General features: G+C 45.7%; 1 long non-coding RNA gene across 1 annotated transcript; it reads left to right on the top strand.

Moving 5' to 3' along the window:
* The first annotated feature begins 3,439 nt into the window (after positions 1 to 3,439).
* On the top strand, positions 3,440 to 24,944 carry LOC125160648 (uncharacterized). The gene is made up of 3 exons (XR_007150330.1): positions 3,440 to 4,626; positions 24,258 to 24,500; positions 24,607 to 24,944. It is a non-coding gene; the product is annotated as an uncharacterized LOC125160648 (long non-coding RNA).
* Positions 24,945 to 25,145: the final 201 nt, after the last annotated feature.

Here is a 25,145-nt window from a genome sequence, read left to right as displayed (position 1 = left end):
GCAGCCTCCTGTACTAAACAAGGATGCCATAGCCCCTAAATTCTTCCAGTAACACAAGTGAAAATCCATTCATTCAGTTTTTCAACAACTTTAATTGGTCACATGACCCTTTTACTCAAATTAGCTTCTCAGTTCGTTCCTTGACCATCAAATATTATCCCAGGCCCTGCCCAGGCTTTGCTCTCAACATTACCCAGTACATGAGTCCAGCGTGTTCTCTACAGGCATCATCAGCCCCATCATCATTTTGCCAACCTCCACATCTGAATCTGAGAGTCCTGGAAAACCCTTGTCCACATTTGTCTCCTCCACTGGGCTGGTCCTCCTTCCACTTAACCACAGTCTATTTCCCCGTGTCTTCCTGGCTTCCAGTTGCTGAGAGGGGAGCGCTTAGCCAAGGCTATGACTTTGCAGGACCCTAAGTTCAGGTCTTGCTTCTGATAGAGGAACAATTGTGCTTGCTGCTCTTTGGGGCAGAGGTGGGGGTAGCTGAGCAGCAAATGATTAAATTTGGGAAACCTGCCAAGGATCCAGTGGCATGAAACCAAGGGCTGGATTCAAACCGAGAGGTAGAGGAGGTGCCAGCTCAGCTGGTGTGGACAAGTTTTGCAACCAACATTCAGAAAAGGGATCACTCAGGCTGGAGAAAGCTGGCTAGCTACACACTGACACTTGGACTGAACCCCGAAAGATAAGTAGGGCCTGGAGTGGAGGGAGGGCATGAAAGGAAGACAGGTAGATGAGAGCGACTGTATAAAGCAGTGGGTCTCAACTCCGGCTGCACCTTAGAATCACCTTGGGAGAAAACTGAAGATGATATAAACATATTCAGACCCCACTCCCAAGAAATTCAGATTCTGCTGGTCTCGGGTGAGGACCAGACATTTGTAGTTTTTAAATGTTCATTTGTACTTTGTGATTTATTGGCAAATAATCATGTTCCATGCTATTAGAAACTATTTTTAATTTGTAATTATCTGTAATATAGTACAAAAGACTATCCAGGAGTTTAGAGGGTGTAGAGGGAAGTCCTTTCTGTTGAAATCCTGGCTCCTGACTCGCTGGCCATCTGACCAGGAGTGATGTTGTGAACTTCATAAATTTCTTGTTTTCTCTTCCGTAGAATGGTGAGAGTACCTGCCTCCAGAAGAGCTGCTCTGTGGCTCACAGGAGAGAACACCTTCATGTATTGAGAGCTAACATGCTGGGCGCTAGTCACGTTCAATGGCTCTTGATGATTCTAATGTGCCACCAGGGCTGAGGATCTCCAGCACAAAGTAAAGGACAAAATGGGCTGTCTGGGGGACTCTCTGGATGTTGGGGAGATCTGTATGGGAGGAAGGAGAAGCTGAAAGTGTTGGGATTATACCGTCAGAACTGTTTAATGACAGGGTGAAATGTTGGGTCTTCATCCTATGAAGCACAACAGGAACCCAGGTTTTAGGGTTTAAGGACGGGGAGTGACATGATGAATATGATCCCTGAGGAATCTGGGGGTTTTGCAGCCTTGCTTGGAGGGAGAGAGATGGAATCAGGAGAAGAGGCTGGGATCAGAACATGCAGTGGAAATTGAAAAGAAAGGATGAGTGTGAGGTGAAGCGCAAAGGAAGAATCAACAGGATTTAGGACCTTGGTGGGCACAAGAGATTAGAGGCTTGAGGGAAGAAAAATAAATTTAAGTTTTCAAGTCTAGTGGGACTGAAGAAATAACCCCTGTGTTGGTTAGGATTATATTTAACTCTGAGTATCAGACACTCAAATCAACAATGGCTTAAACAAAAGCCATTTTTTTCTTTATTTCTCTACCTGTTGTAGGTCCAGAGGCCTGCAGTTCAAAGCTGGGAGGGCAGCTCTGTTCCACAAAGTTCTTGGAGACCAAGGCTTCTGAAAACTCACTCATCTGCCATCCTGGGGCGTGGTCTTTATTCTCATGGTACCAGGTGGTGGCACTTGAGTTCCAGTATCCACATGGAGAAAGGAATGAAGAACTGGCAAAAGCCAAGAGCTAGGGTCACTTGAGGGGGATTCCTTATAGCCGCCACTCATCACTTCCACTTATATTCCTTTGTGCAGAAATTCGTCTTATGGTCACACCTGGTTGCAAGAGATGCTAAGAAGTGTGGTCTCTGTTTTCTTTTCTTTTTTAAGTTTATTTATTTTGAGAGAGAGAGAGAGAGAGAGAGAGTGCAAGGCAGAGAGAGGGAGAGAGAAGAAATGCCAAGCAGGCTCTGCACCATCAGCACAGAGCCTGACTCAGGGCTCGAACTCACAAACCGCGAGATCATCACCTGAGCTGAAATCAAGAGTCGGATGGTTAACCAACTGAGCCACCCAGGTAGCCCGTGGTCTTTGCTTTCTAAGCGGCCTTTTCTAACTACCCAGCTAAAAATGCTGTCATATCAGCTATGGTAGAAGCGGATTCTGTTTCTATAAAAGACGAGGGATTTAGAGCTAACAGTCTGTGTCATTGCCTCATTTCCTTAAATGGTGAAGTTGAAACATGGAGTCAGTTTAGGAGAGCATTCGTCTCCAAGAATGTTGAGTTTGAAACAGGGGCAGCAGGGTACAGCACTAGGGGCTGGGAGGTAGGATTCCAAGATGGCCCCGAGATTTGTGCCCTCTGGTGCACGCACCCTGTATAGACCCCTCCCCGTGGGTGGGATATGTGAATACAGTAGAAGCATTTAGAGTGGCCAGATGGGACGCAAGTCAAACTATGGCAAGTTAGCGAGGAAATGGCTGATGAGGAAGGGGAGGCAGCCATCGACAAGGAAAAGCCTTAGCAACAGCACACAAAACCCTCCATGAGTTGACCACTATTTCCCTCTGCAGACTCTTGTATCAGTCTTTTCCTTTCGCATCCTTTCAGAGGATGACTCCCAGGCTTCTGATTTGAGAAACTAGGTGGATACAGTAGAAAACACTGGCAACAGCATGGGTTTGAGGAAGAAGACCAGGGGGTTGGTTTTGGTTGAGTTTGAGGTTTCTCTGAGAATAGCAAGTGGAGCGATGGCAGAAACAATTGGAATATTTAGAGGGATGGGAAGAGATGAATGTCGATGGCTTGAAGGATCATTTCCCTCTTTTTTTGTAAATTAGCAATTTGATGGCTTAGCGGGTCTGAATCAGCTCACGAGGAGAACCAGAGGAACGAAGAACGGCTCAGCCCAGCACTGAGCTCCGAGGTGCTATTTCCTTGACCAGGGAGCTGCCAGTGTCGCAGGGCTGCGTGGATGTGTCTGTTCCTCTGTCTCTATAAATAGGTAGAGTTAAGGGAACAGAGTCCCTCTCAACCAAATGGTTCCAGCCTCATCTTTAGATGTCGCCATCAATATCTGTGAAACAGACTCTAGGAAAAAGACTAAAAAAGCTATCTTTATTTAGCCTGGAGAAGAGAGGGAGGGAGAGCTGTGAATTTGCTAGGAATAAACGGCTGCTTTTATCTTTTTGTCCTCAAGGAGGCCAGAAGAGGTCGACTTGGGATACAGTGTCGGAGAGTTAATTCTCCAGGGGGCGGGGAGTGAAGATTTTTGTCCCCCTTCCCCCACCAGGGGTCATTTGGCAATGTCTGGAGACATTTTTAGTTATCGTGACTGGCAGGGGGTGGGCGGGCAGTGCTACAGGCACCCAGCGCATAGAAGCCAAAGATTCTGCAATGCACAGGTCAGCCCCACAACAAAGAATCACCTAGCACCAAATGCCAATGGTGCCACGTTGAGAGACCCCGAATTGGAGGAATTTTAGTTACTTAATATCTTTCGAAGCAAAGAACACATAGTCACTCAGTCCACCTTCAGGGAAAGGGTACTTCAGCTGCATGTTTGTTTAAGGATCTATGGCTGGGAACGGGGATTTGAACCCGCGCAGAGGTCAGGAACACCGGCCTCTCTTGTTTCCATTGGTCTGCTCCGGCTCTCCTCTCACTGCTGATTGGCCGGACCTTTTCAAATCCCAGGGAAGGCAGACTGCTAGACTTAGCCAATCGCCTCTGCTCCTTCAAAGACTCGGTAGAGTCTTCTAGGCAGCCCGCCGCCGCCGGGAGGGTAGCCCTTGGTCAGCAGTCCTCCCCCCATCCAATGAGAGGCCACTCACATAAGAAACAGTCTGGACATCTTCCCCGGATAAGAGATCTGAAGCAAGGCAGTGTGAGTCAGAAGGAGGTATTGGAATCAAACACACCACGACCGGCTTTCGTATTGGTCTTCCTGGCCCAGTGCTATCTTTTTCTTGGCAAAGCACAGATAAGGCTGAATACAAGCTGCAGGTTTTTTTTTTTTTTTCTTCCCGAAAGCTGTGCTGTACAATACAGTGGACACTAGTCACGTGGAATATTTATTCAATCTTAAACTCCTCGACATTAAGTAAACTTCAAAACTCAGCCCTTTGGTCTCATTAGCCACATTGCCAGCGCTCAATAGCCACATCTGGCTGGCGGCTAGCCTACCCTACTGGACAGTTGCGGGCGCGGAACGTTTCCATTGTTGCAGAAAGTTCTGGTGAACCGCACGGCTCCAAAAGAAGTTCCCCCACCGAGCTGGAAGGGTTGGACGTCAGTGGAAAACACGGTTGAGGGTCAGCCCGAAAGAGAAACCAGAGGCGTCCTTTACTGATCGGCCGTCGTTACTGGTAGGTGCGTGTGAAACACTGTCAGCCCCTGTGCCCGTTCCCGAGTTCATGCCTTGGTGTCGTGGGTTGCCCAGGGATTATATGCTGTTGCTCACTGAAGCCAGAGCTTGGAGAATAATTTTACCCGAGGAGGATTGCTGTGACTCACCCATTTGGAAGGGTGCTATACATGTGTAAGAGTCAAGAGTAGTTGAAGACTAGGGCATAAGCAGCTTTTCAAACACCGTGACAATAGATGACACACAGAAATTTACAGCCCAGGTGAACGAACAAGTGTGACCGGAGTGCTGGGCTGACTGGCAGGCCCGTGGGAGCCTCTGAGGCCTTTCTTCTCACCTCCTACCTTCCTTGCCCTCCCTTCCCCTTCCCTGGTCTTATTTTTCCTCTAAAGAGAACAAATTTTCTTCGCCCTGTGTGGTTGTGGTTACTGCTGTTCATCAAATACTCCCAACCGTCTGCCTTCCAGGCACAGGATGGGATTGCTCTCCTGTCCCTCGTGAATGGGACTAGCTCTGGCTGATGAGCGGAAGCGCTCTGCCCTTGTCCGTCAGAGCATTTGAAGGTCTCTTTTTGGCACAGAAAGGGGTAACATTCAAGATGGCGGCTGCTCTGCCTTCCTGGGTTCCCGGGTTCCATGTTCCAAGGTCTCTGCCAACCCAGGATGGAAGTGTAATGTGAGAAAGAAATGGAGTTGTGTTGTTTTCAGACAGCGAGCTTTGGGGGTTGGGTTTTTTTTTTTCTTCCTTTTTAAATTTTTTACGTCAAATCTGGTTAGTTAAGATACAGTGAGATATTGGTTGCAGGCGTGCAGATTATTTTTTTATTGTGGGATAATCTCGCGAATCTACCCTGGCCACAGTGCCTTCCACATATACATACCCCAGTCTGCCTATGACATTGCAATTTTCTGGGTCCATTGGCTGAGGCTGCTTTCTGTTACTTAGAAGTGAGTTGAAACTTTTTATGTTTGTGCCAGTCGCTAAATGCGAATGTTTCCATGACTAATCTTTTTTATGGATTGGGGCTCTTTTTTAAAAAATATTTTTTAACGTTTATTTATTTTTAAGAGACAGAGAGAGACAGAGCACAAGTGGGGGAGAAGCAGAGAGAGAGAGAGAGAGAGATACAGGATCTGAAGCAGGCTCCAGGCTCTGAGCTGTCAGCACAGAGACCAATGCAGGGCTCGAACCCACAAACTGCGAGATCATGACTTGAGCCCAAGTCGGACGCTCGATCGACTGAGCCGCCCAGGCATCCCTGGGGCCCTTGATGATAAAAGAAGGAACCTTTTCACCTGTTGAGAAGGGGAAACATTTCTTCCTTAAACTGGTTAAGTACCCCCGTCTCCTTGGTTCTTGCAGAATGACCTTGAGGCCAACAACTTCTTTGGAAAAGAAATACACAGGGCGCCTGGGTGGCTCAGTCAGTTAAGGGTCTGACTTTGGCTCAGGTCATGATCTCACGGTTTGTGGATCCGAGCCCTGTTGGGCTCTCTGGTGACAGAATGGAGCCTGCTTTAGATCCTCGGTCTCCCTCTCTCTGCCCCTCCCCTGCTCACACTCTGTCTCTGTCTCTCTCTCTCTCTCAAAAATAAACATTAAAATTAAAAATAAATAAATAAATACATACAAGAAAGTCATGGTGGTTAATAACAGCAGCGGGGCCAAGAGGAGAAAAAAACACTAAGGAGGAGCTGGTGGGAATATGTCCATCTATGAGACAGGGGCTACCCTGCTAGGGAAACGGGCACACAGCTCCTGGGCCAAGAAAGGCTTCACGTTCATACATACATTCATTCATTCATTTTTAGGCCACAATCATCGGGCATCTAATAAGTGCTCTGCCCAGATGGAGCTTGTGTCCTGGTGCAGGGGACAGGAAATAAGCAAGGAGGCAAAAGTGCAATGAAGAAATAAGCAGGGAACGAGATGGAGTAACAGGGACGGGGCCGGAGTGGACAAGGAAGGCCTCTCTGAAGAAGCGACACTGAAGTGGACACCTGGAGAAAAATGAGTCAGTCCTGGAAAGAAGAGCACAGGAGCACTGCGACAGGGAAACGGCGCTTCTGAGGAGGAAAGGTTCTAGAGTGCACAATGAATGGGGGGAGGGGACCCAGCATGACGAAGTGTGATAGTGGGGGAGACACAGGACAGGAGATGAGTCAGAGAGGTGGGTGGAGGCCTTTGGGACTGCAGATCTCCCTCTGAGAGGAAGAAGAGGCCCACTGAAGAGACTGGAGAAGGGGTGGTGTCAGCAGACATTCTCTGTAAAGGCCCTGGTAGTGAAGGTTTTAGACTTGGCCGGCCGTCTGATCTCCGTGGCGACTATTCAGCTCTGCGGAAGCAGCGGCGGGCGATATAGAAACATATGAGTGTGACTGTGTTCCAATAAAATGTACTGAGGGACAATAAAACCTGAATTTCATATTCTCATGTGTCACAAAGTATTACTCTCGGCAGTTTTTTCCCGACCATTTAATAACGTAAAAATCACTTTTAGCTCATGGACCAGATTTGGCCTGCAGGCTGTAGCTGGCCAACCCTTGACTTAGCTCACTCAGGCTGGAGGACAGGTGAAGCAAAGAAACTATGGGGGGGCTCCTGGCTGGCTCAGGCGGTAGAGCATGGGCCTCTTGATGTTGGAGTTGTGGGTTCGAGTCCCATGTTGGGGGTAGAGTTTACTTTAAAAAATAAAACTGTTTAGGGGCACCTGGGTGGCTCAGTTGGTTAAGTGTCTGACTTGGGCTCAGGTCACGATCTCACGGTCTGTGGGTTTGAGCCCCGCGGCGGGTGCTGTGCTGACAGCTCAGAGCCTGGAGCCTGCTTCCGATTCTGTGTCTCCCTCGCTCTCTGCCCCTACCCGCCCCCCCTCTCAAAAATAAATAAAACATTAAAAAAAACTGTTTAGGAGGCTTTTGCAAAATAATCCATCGGGAGGTGATGAGGTTTGACTGGGGTGGTTATGGTGGAGGTGATGAGAAGGGTTTAAGATGCCTTGAGGCACAGGACACCCTGATTCACAGGATGTGGGGATGAGAGCAGGACACAAGTGGAGGGTGACTTGGGGGTGGCTCTGTTCCCTGGGGGATCCCCAGGAAGGGGTAGAGCTGGGTTAAGCAGGCATTCCCTCTGGGCCCCTTTGAGTTTGTTTCTGTTTCTGTGTTGTTTTTTCTTAAAAAAAATTTTTTTTAATGTTTATTTATTTTTGAAAGAGAAAGAGAGAGTGTGAGCAGGGGAGGGGCAGAGAGAGAGGGAGATCCAGAATCCGAAGCAGGCTCTGGACTCCAAGCTGTCTGCACAGAGCCAGACGTGGGGCTCAAACCCACAGACCACGAGATCATGACCTGAGCCAAAGTTCGATGCTTAACCGACTGAGCCACCCAGGGGTCCCTGTCTTGTTTTTTTCTTAACGTTTATTTATCTATATTTAGAGAGTGCAGGGGTGGGGTGGGATGGGGGGTTGCGGGGCAGAGACAGAGGGAAGGAGAGAGAATCCCAAGCAGGCTCTGCACTATCTGAACCCTGACCTGGGGCTCGAACTCATGAACCATGAGATGATGACCTGAGCCGAAATCAACAGTCAGATGCTTGATCCACTGAGCCACCCAGGCTCCCCGACTCCAGTTTTGTCTTGACAGACTCAGCCAGACATGAGCCCAGGGAGCAGTGCGTTCCAAACCTGCATTTTCCCAGAGCCTGTTGCCTACATGCTGTGTGACCTTGGATAAGTCCCTTCAGTTCGATCTCTTCTCTGCCCTCAGACATGGAGACCATACCTCCTGCCCAGGCAGTGGTGGTGATCAGCTGAGATTCCATTTGAACCCAAATCAGTACCTCACCACGCCCTTCCCAGCCAAATCCAACTCTAAACAAATTGATGGGTGATTCTTTAGATTTGGGAGGAAATAGAGGAGCCATACCACTCACTGCAAACCTAAAATCCCCTTCAATCTTCCCTGTTCTTTCCACAAAGTTCTTCTCGCACTGCAGCTGCCTCAGAGGACGAAACACTCACTGCTTCTTCTTCCTGCTCAACACTTTCGGACACCAAATTTGGTGGGGGAAGCAGTTTATCCACGCTGAAGCATTCTCCAGCTCTCTGGTTGCAACTGGGTGTTCCAGAATTCAACTCTGACCCTAACCGCCTGGAGTTACCACTGACCCTGCAGGCTGAGGGCTCAGCCCCACCAGACTGTTCCCCTCTCAGACACCCATCACAAGTAGTAGGTCCCAGGTTACTCCCACTTCTGTCCAACTTGGCTACAAGCTGAGGGTTCCCGTAATTTACTCACGTTCGATACCTTGTTATGTCAGCCTACGATGCAGGAAACACTTGCTTATGTTTGCTGGTTTGTTACAAAGGAAATGATGGGGGATACGGATAATAATCAGAAGAAGAGGTCCTCAGGTGGGGTGCAGAAGAGTCCCAAATGTAGGAGATTCTGTCCCTACGGAGTTGGAGTATGTCACTCTCCCAGCAAGAGGATGTGTTCACGAACCTGGAGGCTCTCCGAACCCCATAGTTCAGGGATTTTGTGGAGGCTTCATCCTGTAGGCCAGATCAATGACTCACCTAATTGCCAACACTTCTCCCTTCTCTGGAGGATGGGAGATGGGTGGAAAGTCCTAAGCTTTTAATCGTGGCTTGGTTTTCTTTATGGCCAGCCCCCACCCAAGAGCCCACCAAGAGTCTCATTAGAATAAGAAAACACTCTTATCGTGATGATTACAGCTTTGTAGTAGAGGCTAAAGTCTGGGATTGTGATGCCTCCTGCTTTTGTCTTCTTCAAAATTACTTTGGCTATTCGGGGCCTTTTGTGGTTCCATACGAATTTTAGGATTGCTTGTTCTAGTTTCGAGAAGAATGCTGGTGCAATTTTGATTGGGATTGCATTGAATGTGTAGATAGCTTTGGGTAGTATTGACATTTTGACAATATTTATTCTTCCAATCCATGAGCAGGGAATGTCTTTCCATTTCTTTATATCTTCTTCAATTACCTTCATAAGCTTTCTATAGTTTTCAGCATACAGATCTTTTACATCTTTGGTTAGATTTATTCCTAGGTATTTTATGCTTCTTGGTGCAATTGTGAATGGGATCAGTTTATTTGTCTTTCTGTTGCTTCATTATTAGTGTATAAGAATGCAACTGATTTCTGTACATTGATTTTGTATCCTGCAACTTTGCTGAATTCATGTATCAGTTCTACAAAGCTGTAATCATCAAGACAGCATGGTATTGGCACAAAAACAGACACATAGACCAATGGAATAGAATAGAAACCCCAGAACTAGACCCACAAACGTATGGCCAACTCATCTTGACAAAGCAGGAAAGAACATCCAATGGAAAAAAGACAGTCTCTTTAACAAATGGTGCTGGGAGAACTGGACAGCAACATGCAGAAGGTTGAAACTAGACCACTTTCTCACACCATCCACAAAAATAAACTCAAAATGGATAAAGGACCTGAATGTGAGACAGGAAACCATCAAAACCCTAGAGGAGAAAGCAGGAAAAGACCTCTCTGACCTCAGCCGTAGCAATCTCTTACTTGACACATCCCCAAAGGCAAGGAAATTAAAAGCAAAAATGAATTACTGGGACCTTATGAAGATAAAAAGCTTCTGCACAGCAAAGGAAACAACCAACAAAACTAAAAGGCAACCAACAGAATGGGAAAAGATATTTGCAAATGACATATCAGACAAAGGGCTAGTATCCAAAATCTATAAAGAGCTCACCAAACTCCACACCCGAAAAACAAATAACCCAGTGAAGAAATGGGCAGAAAACATGAATAGACACTTCTCTAAAGAAGACATCCGGATGGCCAACAGGCACATGAAAAGATGCTCAATGTTGCTCCTCATCAGGGAAATACAAATCAAAACCACACTCAGATATCACCTCACACCAGTCAGAGTGGCCAAAATGAACAAATCAGGAGACTATAGATGCTGGAGAGAATGTGGAGAAACGGGAACCCTCTTGCACTGTTGGTGGGAATGTAAATTGGTGCAGCCACTCTGGAAAACAGTGTGGAGGTTTCTCAGAAAATTAAAAATAGACCTACCCTATGACCCAGCAGTAGCACTGCTAGGAATTTACCCAAGGGATACAGGAGTACTGATGCATAGGGGCACTTGTACCCCAATGTTTATGGCAACACTCTCAATAATAGCCAAATTATGGAAAGAGCCTAAATGTCCATCAACTGATGAATGGATAAAGAAATTGTGGTTTATATACACAATGGAGTACTACATGGCAATGAGAAAGAATGAAATATGGCCCTTTGTAGCAACGTGGATGGAACTGGAGAGTGTGATGCTAAGTGAAATAAGCCATACAGAGAAAGACAGATACCATATGTTTTCACTCTTATGCGGATCCTGAGAAACTTAACAGAAACCCATGGGGGAGGGGAAGGAAAAAAAAAAAGAGGTTAGAGTGGGAGAAAGCCAAAGCATAAGAGACTCTTAAAAACTGAGAACAAACTGAGGGTTGATGGGGGGTGGGAGGGAAGGGAGGGTGGGTGATGGGTATTGAGGAGGGCACCTTTTGGGATGAGCACTGGGTGTTGTATGGAAACCAATTTGACAATAAATTTCATATATTGAAGAAAAAAAAAAAAGAAAACACTCTTATCACCCAGGATATTCTTAGGGCTATAGGAGCTCTAGGTCAAATACCAAATGTTAGAAAAAAGATGCTCTTAGCATTCCTATCTCTTAGGAAGTTACAAGGGTTTTAGGAGCTCTGTGCCAGGAACCAGGGCAGAGATCAAACGTATATTTCTTATTTTGTCATACTAGGTCCTGTCCTTTTTTTTTTTTTTTTGCCTCCCTCTCCTTAATCTCTGACACGAAACACTCAAAACCCCTGACTGGAGGTGTGAGAGAAGGGGATCCTTATGGGGATAGATCTGTTCTCTGGGGATAGATAGACTGTTGTGGTAGATACACGAAGCTACACATGTGATGTGTAACTAAACACACACACACACACACAGGTACATGTAAAACTGGGAAAATTACAGCATCAGTAGATTGTATCAAAGTCACTTTCCTGGTTTGGATTTTGGGCTATAGTTTGCTAAGATGTTACCACTGTAGGAAACTGAGGAAAGGGCACGTGAGATCTCTCTGGATCATCTCCACAGGTGCCTGTGAACCTACAGTTATCTCAAAATAAAAAGTTTAATTAAAAAAAGGTCTTGGGGGCCCCTGGGTGGCTCAGTCGGTTAAGTGTCCGACTCTTGATCTCGGCCCAGGTCATGATCACATGTTTTGTGGGATCGAGGCCTGCATCAGGATTCTCTCCCCGCTCTCTCTGCCCCTCCCCTGCTCTCGTGCTCTCTGTTTCTCTCTCAAAATAAATGAATGAACATTTTTTTAAAATCTGGGCTTATAAGTCCCACTCAACAAGTTAGAAGCTGACCTAATCTTGTGAGCAAAATCCCATCACTGGGTTCATCAAACAATTTCCTCTACTCTTATCTATGTCTGAAATTTTTCATTAAATGTTTTTTTAAAAAAAAAATTTTTTTTACATTTTTGTAATTTATTTTTGAGAGAGAGAGAGACAGAGAGACAGAGACAGAGCACAAGTGGGGGAGGGGCAGAGAGAGAGGGAGACACAGAATCGGAAGCAGGCTCCAGGCTCCAAGCTGTCAGCACAGAACCCGATGCGGGGCTCAAACCCACGAACTGTGAGATCATGACCCGAGCCGAAGTCAGTTGCTTAACCGACTGAGCCACCCAGGCGCCCCTCATTAAATAAATGTTGAGGGGCGCCTGGGTGGCGCAGTCGGTTAAGCGTCCGACTTCAGCCAGGTCACGATCTCGCGGTCCGTGAGTTCGAGCCCCGCGTCGGGCTCTGGGCTGATGGCTCAGAGCCTGGAGCCTGTTTCCGATTCTGTGTCTCCCTCTCTCTCTGCCCCTCCCCCGTTCATGCTCTGTCTCTCTCTGTCCCAAAAATAAATAAACGTTGGAAAAAAAAATTAAAAAATAAATAAATAAATAAATGTTGAAAAATATATCCCCCCACCTAGCCAAATACAATCATCTATTTTTCAAATCTTTAGAAACTTTAATCTACCTCACCCTAGAAATAAGAAAATTCTTTAAAAACTATGCCCAGGTAGGGATGGACGCCTGGGTGGCTCAGTTGGTTAGGCGTCCAACACTAGATCTCTGCTCAGGTCTTGAATTTGGGGTCCTGAGTTCATGACCTGGAGTACTGTTTCTGCGCTGGGCATTAGGCCTACATAAAAGAAAGCAAAACAAAACAACAAAACAAAACAAACACCAAAACTATGCCCCGGTAAAGAACTCTACTCTGATTAAAACAACATGTGCTGAGCACCTACTTTGCACCAGGCCCTGTATTTGCCAGCTAGAGATTCAGGGGGGAATGCATGAGGCCCTGGGGTGCTCAGACAGGTGGGGAGAGGGAGGAGAAGGTGGTGTGGCCTGAAGAAGTTCTCCGGATGATTCAAATATGGAAGCCCCGCCTTGTCCCCTCCCTCCACAATTAATAGTCACCCATCTATCCCAAGATGATGGAATTGGGAGCTTGGGCCTGGTGGCCCCCCAACCGTCAGCCACAGTCTGAAAGCCCAGGCTTCATAAGGCAAAGAATGATCATCACAATTGCTGTAATCCGATCACATCACCTATTTCTGACATGGTGTTTGGGACTGTATGTCCACGAGACACTTAGCATGTACTCCTTGGACCAGAGCCCCACGGTGCAGAAGTTAAGGGAAGAGCGTGCAGTCCTTTTGTGTAAAATCCTCCTTGGGAACCCACAAGGAGCAGTAGAATTTAAAGATTCAGGCAGATCGCCCAATCGGCCTCTTTAACTTTGTTTAAATCAGCAGTTCTTCAATTTGTCGGGTTCTTATTAATATCACTTGCTTATCCAGTGTTTGGAGAAAGGCACTTTGGCTACAATAACGTGGTGGGCACCTGCCACTGCCAGGCGTCGCACGGTCTCAGTTCCCTTTGCTGCAGGGGTGAGAGTTCAGGCTTTCTTCCCTTTGCCTGCCCTTCTTTTGCTGCTCCGGAAGGGGAGGGGGCTTATACCTTCCCAGAGAGGCAACTAGCTCCAGGTTGATGAGCCATCGTGTTATTCTGAAAGGAAAGAGGAGGAAGGAGGCTTTTCCTGCAAGTAGTTTCCTAAGAAGAGGAGGAGCCTTACGTGAAAAGGAAGGGCTCAAGGGGTAGACTCGGCCAAACCCACTACAGGGAGGGTTATTTGAAACACTGGCACCCAGCGGGGGCTGAGTGCCTGGGAGCACCTCTCCTCCATTCTGATAATTACACCCACGTGCACCCACATCCACCACATCACTGCCCTTTCCACCAGCATTCACCCTGGCCTGATGGCCACCAGCAGAGGCAATGTTTTACAGGATTTGCCTTTTGGCTTTCCTGCCTAAATGCTACACCGTGCAGCCCCTCCCTGCCCCGCCCCCCCCCCCCCCCCCCACGTTTCCATACCCTTTTCAAGCCCCAGGAAAAGGGGACAGGATTCTGAACCCTTAATGGCGGTGGGTATTTGCAGGACAGAACTAAACAAGTTTAAGATTTCCAGAGCTGGCTCAGTGATTACTAGCACCTCTGCAAAGTAAGCATTATTACCCCCATTTGACAGCTGAGGAAACTGAGGCTCAGACAGCTTAAGTCATGTGCCTGAAATGTATATAGCCACTTAGAGGCAGACTAAGAAATTGAACCCAAGCGAGTCTTACTCAAAAGCCTGGGTTCTTGACCACAATCAACCCCACTCCCACCCTGCTGAGTTGCCAGCACCCCCCTTCACCCACACACCCGTGCCTCCGTCCCCAGCACAGCAGAAGAGTCCGGTTTCTGCTCTACGTCTCCAAAGCGGCTGTGGCCCTTTCGCTACCTCCAAACCAGCAAATATGTATTGGGACTGAATTATTATAACACACCTTTGCTTACGGACAAACTGTCCTATATGCAATACTTTATTTGCTCTTCCTCACCTCCCTGAACGGCAAACAGTTCAAATCTTTTATGAAAATAATACCCAACAAATGCAAGGAAAAAGATGTCATTGTCTATACTCTGGCCCCCAAGAAATGACCTCTGTAAAACATCTTGGCATTATTGCTTTTCTTTCTTGCATTTTATGTTTACACCTTTCAAACGTATATAAATAACATACGAATACAGTGTCCTTTACTGAGACAATGTAGCATAACAAATAAAGCTAATGTCTCTCCTGACGTCCACATCCACCCCATTCTAATCTCCTCCCACCACCAGGAGGAACACTGTGCTGAATTTGGTGAGTTCCTTCCAATTGTTAAAAATGCATTTTATGTACATAACTGTGTTCGCAGAAAATATGTAACTGTTTTTGCAGTTTTTATTTACATAAACCGCTGTTATGCTGCACATATCATTAGGCGCCTTGTTTTGTTTTGTTTTTTCGCTAAACACTATTCGAGATCTACTCATATTGGTATATATTGATCTCATTTTTTTTTTTTTTAACCACAGGAGAAATTTTTAGAACTCAAACTGAAGAGAATCTTTTAAAGTACAAAAGAAAACCTAAACGCCATAAAAGAAAAGATTGGTGGGGGCACCTGGCTGGCTCCATGGGTAGAGCGTGACTGTCGACCTTGGGGTCTTGAGTTCAAGCTCCATGTTGGGCATAGAGATTACTTAATTAAAAAAAAAAAAAGATTGATAGATTCGGCTATGTAGAAACTTAAAAAAAATTTTTTTTTCAACGTTTATTTTTTTGGGGACAGAGAGAGACAGAGCATGAACGGGGGAGGGGCAGAGAGAGAGGGAGACACAGAATCAGAAACAGGCTCCAGGCTCCGAGCCATCAGCCCAGAGCCTGACGCGGGGCTTGAACTCACGGACTGCGAGATCGTGACCTGGCTGATCCGCGAGATCGTGACCTGGCTGAAGTCGGACGCTTAACCGACTGCGCCACCCAGGCGCCCCTGTAGAAACTTTTTAAAAGTCTGTAAGGCAAAGGCCACCACAAGAAGAGTCAGATGACAAATGACTATACACGCGTATTCGCATTTCCGTATCATGGGAAAATGGATAATTTCCCTCTCTTTAGCTTTATTGAAAGGCATCAGCAAATAAAATTAAAAGATATTTAAGACGTAGATTGTGATGATTTGATATATGTATACATTGTGAACGGAGTCCTCCCATCTAGTTAATTAACACACCCATCATCACCTCACACACACACACACACACACACACACACACATATATATATATTTAGATTTTATTTTTTTAAGTAATCTCTACACCCAATGTGGGGCTCAAACTCATGATCTCGGGATCAAGAGTCACATGCTCTACTGACTGAGCCAGCCAGGTGCCCCTGCTTATTTTCTTTTCTACAAGAACATGTAAAGTCTGCTCTCAGCAAACTTCAGTTATACAATTCAGTGTTATCAGCTATAGCCACTATGCTATACATTGGATCCTTCGGCCTCATTCATCTTATGGCTGAAAGTTTGTATCTTTTACTCTCCCTGCTTCCCCTCCCCCCGGCCCCTGGCAACTTACTTTTCTACTCTCCGTTTCTATGAATTTGACCTTTTTAATTTGAGATTCCGCATATAAGTGATACCACGCAGTATTTGTCTTTCTCCGTCTGACTTATTTCACCTAGCATAGTGCCCTCAAGGCCATCTACGTGGTGGCAAATTTGAACACTATGCCACTGTATATATATATTTATATATTCACAGCTTTTTTATCCGTTTACCCGTTGGTGAACACATAGGTTGTCTCCATGTCTTGGCTACTGTGAATAGTGTTGCAATGGATACGGGAGTGCAGATATCTCTTTGATACCCTGTTTTCATTTCCTTTGAAAATAAACCCAGAAGTGTGATTGCTGGATCATAGGGAGTTCTATGTGTAATTTTTTGAAAACCCTCCATACTGCTTTCCGCAGTGGCTGCACCATTTGCCTTCCCACCAACAGTGGACAAGGGTTCTCTTTCCCCACATGCTCCCTAACACTTACCTCTTGTCTTTTTTTATGGTAGCCATTGTAATAGGTGTGAGGTCATACCTCATTGCATACCTCATGCTCACACCTCACTGCAGTTTTGATTAGCGTTTCCCTGATGACCAGTGATATTGAGCACCTTTTCATGCACTTGTTGGCCATCTGTATGTCTTCTTTGGGAAAATGTCTATTCAGTTCCTCTGCCCATTTTTTTAATTGGGTTTTTTGTTTTTGTTTGCTATTGAGTCCTACGAGTTCTTCATATATTTTGAGTATTAACCCCTTATCGGATATATGATGTACAAATATCTTCTCCCATGCTGTAGGTTGCTTCTCATTCTGTTGATGGTTTCTTTTGCTGTGCAGAAGCTTTTTAGTTAAGCTTCTCAAGATTTCAAGGGATTAGTCTGGCAAAGACCTAAAATAGGTATGATAGGGTTCCACACAGACTGCTTATCCATCCGCCTTTGGTGGCACACGGGGATGGCTGCCACACTGAAGGTTCTCGCGTGGGTCTCCCTGCACATGGGTTTGAACAGCAGTGGAATTACCACCGGATTGCCAACAAAACCACTGAATGGATTATACCCAGGCCAGCGCTGTGCTACCTTAGGGGCAACCCTTGAAATTGTCCGACGTTAACATTTTTACCGAGCCTCCCCATCCACATAGTGTTCAAGACAAAACAAAACAAAGCAAAAACATAGCCACATCCACAGGGACAAATCTAAATCCCACCTTCTGTCCCCATCTCTCCACACCCCTCCCCCAGCCACCTGCCACCTCTCCCTCCCCCACTGCCAAAGCCACCAACGGGGCCTTGTCCCTCTTGAATCCGTCCCCCACCCCCAGCTATGGAGTGCTCTTTTTATTTCAAAAATAAATATTTCAAAAACCGAGACAAGTAAAGAGAATGCTATAATGAAATACCCATGTGCCCACTTCATCAAATACTCAGCTTTATCAATTTTTAACATTTTTTTGTATTGACTTCCCATCCATGTTTTTATACTTTTCCCACAAGTTTATGTAGTAACCATAACCATAAACCATACGCACGCTAGTTTTGCATATTCTGGAACTTTTTATAAACGGCATCAGACAGCGTGCATTTTTCTATAATTTGCTTGATTGAGACGCTGGTTTTAGAGGCATCCACGTCGATATATGTAGCTCTTGCATTTACTGGAAAAGTGGCTCTGTATTCGGTTATCCATCCTCACGTGATTCCAGTTTTTCATTATTACAAACAGTGCTGGGTGAGCATTTCTGTTTGCGGTCTCCCTACGCACATGCATAATGACGCACATGCCTGATTTTCCTAGGAGTTACGCCCAGGGGGAGGATTGCTGGGTGTAAGGACATAGCCCTCAGCATCGCTAGATTTTCCCAAGTTGCTCTTGAAAGTGATTATACCGGCTTGCACCCTTAAAAGTGTAAACACGGGGCGCCTGGGTGGGTCAGTAGGTTGAGCATCCGATTTCAGCCCAGGTCACGAACTCGCGGTTTGTGAGTTCGAGCCCCGCGTCGGGTTCTGTGCTGACAGCTCAGAGCCTGGAGCCTGCTTCGGATTCTGTGTCTTCCTCTCTCTCTGCCCTTCCCCTGCTCATGCGCTCTCTCTGTCTCTCAAAAATAAATAAAATGTTTAAAAAAATGTTTTTAAGTGTAAACATGTATTAATACTAGATGTTTAATATCTGAGGATTCTTGGCATATATTTAATGTACAATTTTTCTGATTACTTTTAATGTCAAGAAGTTTTTCAGGTTGGCTTATTGACCATCTGGGCCCCTACGATTTGATTGTTTTTTTTAATGTTTATTTATCTTTGAGAGAGAGAGAGAGAGAGAGAGAGTACAAGTGGGGGAGAGGCAGAGAGAGAGAGACACACACAGAATCTGAAGCAGGCTCCAGGCTCTGAGCTGTCAGCACAGTGCCTGATGGTGGGGCTCGAACTCATGAACCGCAAGATCATGACCTGAACTGAATTCAGACGCCTAACAGACTGAGCCACCCAGGCGCCACAGGGACCTTACGATTTGAAATGCCTATTTGCATCATTTGCCATTTTTTTTATTGTGACTTTTTATTTATTTATTTTTAATCTTGATTTTGAAAGACACAGAGAGAGAGAGCTCGAGCAGGGGAGGGGCAGAGAGACAAGGAAGCGGAGGGGACCAGAAGAACAGGCTCTGTGCTGACGGTGGAGACCCGGATGTGACACTCATACTCACAAGCTGTGAGATCATGACCTGAGCCCAAGTTCCATGGACCCTTAACCGAGTGAGCACCCAGGTGCCCTGTGTCTTTTATTTTTTTATTTTTATTTTTATTTTTTTACGTTTGTTTATTGTTGAGACAGAGAGAGACACAGCATGAACGGGGGAGGGGCAGAGAGAGAGGGAGACACAGAATCGGAAACAGGCTCCAGGCTCTGAGCCATCAGCCCAGAGCCTGACGCGGGGCTCGAACTCACGGACCGCGAGATCGTGACCTGGCTGAAGTCGGACGCTCAACCGACTGAGCCACCCAGGCGCCCCTTCCCAGTGTCTTTTAAAAGAACAACTTGTAAGTGGCCCCCCCGGTGGCTCAATTGGTAGTGACTGACTTTGGCTCTGGGCATGATCTTATGGTCCATGCCTTTGAGCTCCCCTCCTTCACCCCATAGAGCCTTGCACTGACATTGTGGAGCCTGCTTGGGATCTCTCTCTCCCTCTCTCTGCCCCTCCCCCACTCATTCTCTCTCTCAAAATAAATAAATAAACTTCAAAACAAAACTTGTAGGACTTTTTAATATATTCTAGATGCTAACTCATTGCTGGTTATTTGCATTGCAAAAAATTTCTCTGGGAATGCAAGCTGGTGCAGCCACTCTGGAAAACAGTATGGAGGTTCCTCAAAAAACTAAAAATAGAACTACCTTACGACCAAGCAATTACACTACTAGGTATTTATCCAAGAGATACAGGTATGCTGTTTTGAAGGGGCACATGCACCCCCATGTTTACAGCAGCACTATCAACAGTATGGAAAGAGCCCAAATGTCCATCGATGGATGAATGGATAAAGATGTGGTGTATATATACAATGGAGTATTAGTCAGCAATCAAAAAGAAGGAAATCTTGCCATTTGCAACTACGTGGATGGAACTAGAGGGTATTATGCTAAGTGAAATGAGTCACTCAGAGAAAGACAAAAATCCTATGACTTCACTCATATGAGGACTTTAAGAGACAAAACAGATGAACATAAGGGAAGGGAAACAAAAACAATATAAAACCAGGGAGGGGGACAAAACAGAAGAGACTCATAAATATGGAGAACAAACTGAGGGTTACGGGAGGCGTTGTGGGAGGGGGGATGGGCTAAATGGGTAAGGGGCACTAAGGAATCTACTCCTGAAATCACTGTTGCACTATATGCTAATTTGTCAACGTTTTTTATTTATTTTTGGGACAGAGAGAGACAGAGCATGAACGGGGGAGGGGCAGAGAGAGAGGGAGACACAGAATCGGAAGCAGGCTCCAGGCTCTGAGCCATCAGCACAGAGCCCGACGCGGGGCTCGAACTCACGGACCGCGAGATCATGACCTGGCTGAAGTCGGATGCTTAACCGACTGCGCCACCCAGGCGCCCCACTATATGCTAATTTGTATGTAAATTTTAAAAAATTAAAAAGAAAGTTAAAAAGAAAAAAGAAAATACCCTTCTTCCTATAGTGAGGGCACAGTTGACACCCAGTAACTATGAAATGACAAAAATTAAAATTATTCCAGCAGAGAGGGAAAAAGAAATTTCTCCAATTTGTGTTTTGTCTTTAACTGCGTTCATAGTATCTTTTGTTGTACAAGAGTTTTTAAATTTAATGAGGTCAGGGCGCCTGGGTGGCTCAGTCGGTTAAGCGGCCGACTTCGGCTCAGGTCACGATCTCGCGGTCTGTGAGTTCGAAACCTGCGCCGGGCTCTGTGCTGACAGCTCAGAGCCTGGAGCCTGTTTCGGATTCTGTGTCTCCCTCTCTCTCTCTGCCCCTCCCCCGTTCATGCTGTGTCTCTCTCTGTCTCAAAAATAAATAAACGTTAAAAAAAATTTTTTTTAAATAAATAAATTTAATGAGGTCAAATTTATCAATCATTTTCTATAATTGGGAGGTTTTGTGTCTTAAGATATCCTTCTCTTCCCAACCTGAAATCACGAAGATATTCTACTCTGCTTTCTTCTAAGAATTACAAAGTTTTGTTTTTCACATTAAAGTCTTCAATCTACAAAGAGTTTCTGTATGGTATCTACGATGACTGATTATCCAATAAAGATCATCATTTGTGCCAGCCTCATTTATCAAATAGTCCTTCATTTCCCGGCTAATGTAATGCAGCCTCTCTCATATATCAGGTTTCCAAATATGAGTGAGTTTATTTTCTGGACTCTAGTCAATTTGCATCCGTGGAGCTACTTTTCGGTCCCTATGTTAATACCGCAATGTCTTAGTACAACTTTATAATAAATCTTCATATCTTGTATGGAAACTTCCTCCCTTCCCGCCCCCACCCTTGTTACACCCTTTCACAATTATCTTAGCTTTCCTTTTTCTCTTTCTTTCTTTTTTTTTTTTTTTTTTTTTGGTCTTCCATATTAATATTTAAAAAAGCTTGTCAAGCACCACAAAAAATTTCACAGGAATTTTCATTTGTACCGTATGGGATTTATAGTTTAAATTCAGAAGAGCTGACACCTTTATGATAGTATCTTCCAACCCATGAATATTGCCTGTGAACATTTAAAAATCTCCATTTATTCAGATCTTCTTTTATGTTCTTCAGTGATATTTTGTGATTTTTCTCCATACAGGTCTCGCATCGCTTTTGTTAGATTTATGCCTAAGTATCTTAAAGTTTATTGCAATTGTGAATGACATTTTTTTCTGTTATATTTTCTAATTGGTTATTACTTGTGTATAGAAATATGATGGGTTTTTTTTTTTTATGTCAAACTCGGCAACTTCGCTGATTCTTTTGTTTAGTTCTGTTTTTTTTCTTTTGGATATTTTCATAGTAAATAATTCCTAGGACGTTCACTTCTGGAAGTAGCAGAGGGAGGGTATTTTACTTGCCATGTCTTGTTGCTACCATCATATCTATCCTGCAAGAGTAAGTGAAATCTCCAGGGGACCATGGGAGCTGAAACCAAAGTGTGACATTATAACCATATGGGACAGATGGGATCACCCTGAGCGCAAATGTCCATGCTTGGAAGTGATGCACGATAACGTTTTGGCCAGCACCAAAGACGACCTAAACTCAAAACACCTACGATAAGTGGGGACCCTCAAAGATGGCTCAGGTGACTACGGCCTTGGTTCAGTACATCCCTCGGCATGCCAGACAAAGCAAACGCAAACCTTCTCTGGAGAAATTCATCCTCAGGTAGGGCCCAAAGATCCCCACAGATGAATATCTTTAATATCTATCCGTGAGGGCTCATAATAAAAAATCTCCAGGGGAGCCTGGCTGGCTCTGTTGGGGGAGCATGTGACACTTGATCTTGAGGCTGTGGGTTGAAGGTTCACGTTGGGTGTAGAGGTTACTTAAAAATAAAATCTGTAAAAAAAATTCCAAAGAGAGCAAATTCTCATGGGTGAGGGTCAGGAGTAACAGCCAACAAGAGGGTTAGGTCCCCCAGGATATCAGATACTGGAATCATTAGAGGAGACAGATTATGTAGTGAGTATAAAGAAATGAGAACCTGAATGACAAAACTGGGCTACCAGTGGAAGATTATCAAAACTTGGGGGGAGCTGACCAACACTGACACACACGCAGTACTTTGAGAAATGAAAGATATCATTTTAAAATAAAAAGTTCAGGGCTGACTAGCAGATTGGACCCAACTGAAGACAGTTGAGAGGCTAGTGAACTGGAGGATCCGGATGAGGAATCGCCAATAATTTAGGACAGACGAGGGCACAGAAACTGGAAAAAGGGTTAAAAGATATCACGAGGTAATCCGGTAGATGTCTGACAAGAGTCCAAGAGGAGAAAATAGAGAATGGGAGAGATTACAGCTGGGAATTTCCTAAAATTGATGGAAGTCACCAATCTCGTTCATCCCAGGCATTGAGGACGCATTGAGAAGAAAAATCCGCCCCCAGTGTGGTGGATAGAGTAGCCGTAATTCTTGGACACTTCTCCCTTCAAAAAAAATTTTTAATGTTTATTTTTGAGAGAAAGAGACGGAGTGTGAGCAGGGGAGATGTAGAGAGAGAGACACACACACACACAGAATCCGAAGCAGGCTCCAGACTCTGAGCTGTCAGCACAGAGCCTGATGTGGGACTGGAACCCACGAGATCATGACCTGAGCTGAAGTTGGATGCTTAACCACCTGAGCCACCCAGGCACCTCCCTATTTTCTTTTTTAAAGTTTATTTATTCTGAGAGAGAGAGAGAGAGAGAGAGAGAGCATGTGAGTGGGGGGTGGGTAAAGAGAGAGGGAGAGAGAGAATCCCAAAAAGGCTCCATGCTGTCAGCGCAGAGCCCAATGAGGGGCTCGAACCCATGAACCAGGAGATCATGACCTGAGCCCACATCAAGAGTGGGACATTTGGGGCGCCTGTGTGGCTCAGTCAGTTAAGAGTCTGACTTCAGCTCAGGTCATGATCTCACAGCTTGTGAGTTTGAGCCCTGCGTGGGGCTCTATGCTGACAGCTCAGAGCCTGAAGCCTGCTTTGGATTCTGTGTGTGTGTGTGTGTGTGTGTGTGTGTGCGCCTCTCCCCTACGCATGTGCTATCTCTCTCTCTCTCTCAAAAATAAATAAAAACATTTTAAAAAATTAAAAAAAAAGAGTGGGACACTTAACTGACTCTTCTCTCTTCTCTATTTTCTATTTCTTTGCCCTTTCCATCTTCCTTCTTGAGGATTTCCTCAGCCCAACCCTCCAATTCACTCTTCAGCCTGTAAAAACCCTGGCTATTCTGTTATCTCAACTCTTATATTTTCCGTGTCTAATATTATATTTTAGCTATTACATTTTTCATCCCCAATTCTGTGTTTCTGCTTGGTTCTTTCTTGTTTTCTTATTTTGTTTCATGTTACTAATATCTTCCTTTATCTTGCTATGTTTATGAGGCTAATTAGAAAATTTGGCCCATCTGTTCTAATATTTATGCTTCTGATGGAATCTGAAATCCAATATGTTGTTTTTCTTTTGAAATATTTGTCCTTCTCGGTGTTCGTTTTCCCCTGGGGTTCTGGCTACTCTGTCAGGCACAGAGGACACCCAGACTTTTGTGCCTGTCAGTCCCCATTAGCTCTGTGGGCGGGGGTGGGTGTGGGGCAGATGAGACTTTGGGTGGAGAGCCGCAGACATCAGAAAACCTCAGCACTCACCCTGCCAAACAACTTCTTACATCAGGGACACACACACGCACACGCACGTGCACACACGTGTGCACACACACACACACACGCCCTTCTTCCCAGGGAAAGCAGCCTTAGGAGGTGATACTTCTTAGATCATAATTTACCAGCTCTGGGGTTTGCAGAGTGAGGGGCGGGGCGAAGACCACCCAGGAATAATCCGTCTCTATTTTTCTCAGCTGCTCACAGGTGGAGGCCTTCCATTTCACTCCCGCCGACCCCTGGACCAGAAAAGTCTGAGTCACAGCATCTATGCACAGAGCAGACACCATTTATCCCCAAGTGATGGCAGGGGAGAAGCAAGACAGCAAGTCCAGTGGCCCCCAGGGGTCCTCAGAGCCTTCTCGGTGTTCTCCCCATAAAGTTTCTCTGACACCGATTTCTACAGAAGGAGCCAGAAGCTGTGCCAGTTCAGCACCTTGGTAAGAAACGGAACTGCCTCCTGTTCTCACTTCATGGACGCGAAACCTCTTTTGCCTCCAAGGGTATTTCTGATAGCTCTATTATTTTTGTCTTCTGATTTCCTAGTCTGTTTGTGCCGGCTGCTTTCTAATGCTGTTTTGGCCCCTGTCTTTCACGTTCGAGGCTTTCTTCAGATGCTGACGATCCTTGCTTGTGTGTTTACGACCAAGAGCCAGAGCCACAAAGCTGTCTGGAAGCCCTGAGCCCACGGGGCCCTCTGGATGGACCTTCGGGTGTAGGCCCAGTGTGACACCTTTTCACTCTTTCTTCTTGGGGAGCTTGTGGGGAAGAAGGCAAGGCAGTTTCTGCATGCATAAAGCATATATTAACTGAATTCCTTTTTCCTTGGATTCAGTCTTCATCCCTCCTACCTGGTTTTCTCCATCCCAAAGTAATCCCCCAGACCTCTGCCGGCATGGGAGTGGGCTCGGCCCAGCAGTTGGAATGTGGAGTGGGGGGCATGGGGGTGGGCTGAGATCCAGGGGTCTAGCTGGTTCCTGAAGAGCTTTCAACCACTTACCCCTGTTTACCCCCACCCGTCACACCCAGTCTCAGCTGTGTGGGGGCTGCTAGTTCCTGAGTCCTTTGAGGAAGCCAGGGACTGG

The sequence above is a fragment of the Prionailurus viverrinus genome, chromosome A2, assembly GCF_022837055.1.
Source record: "Prionailurus viverrinus isolate Anna chromosome A2, UM_Priviv_1.0, whole genome shotgun sequence".
Taxonomy (NCBI): Eukaryota; Metazoa; Chordata; class Mammalia; order Carnivora; family Felidae; genus Prionailurus; species Prionailurus viverrinus.
This window is presented reverse-complemented; position numbering and strand designations above follow the sequence as displayed.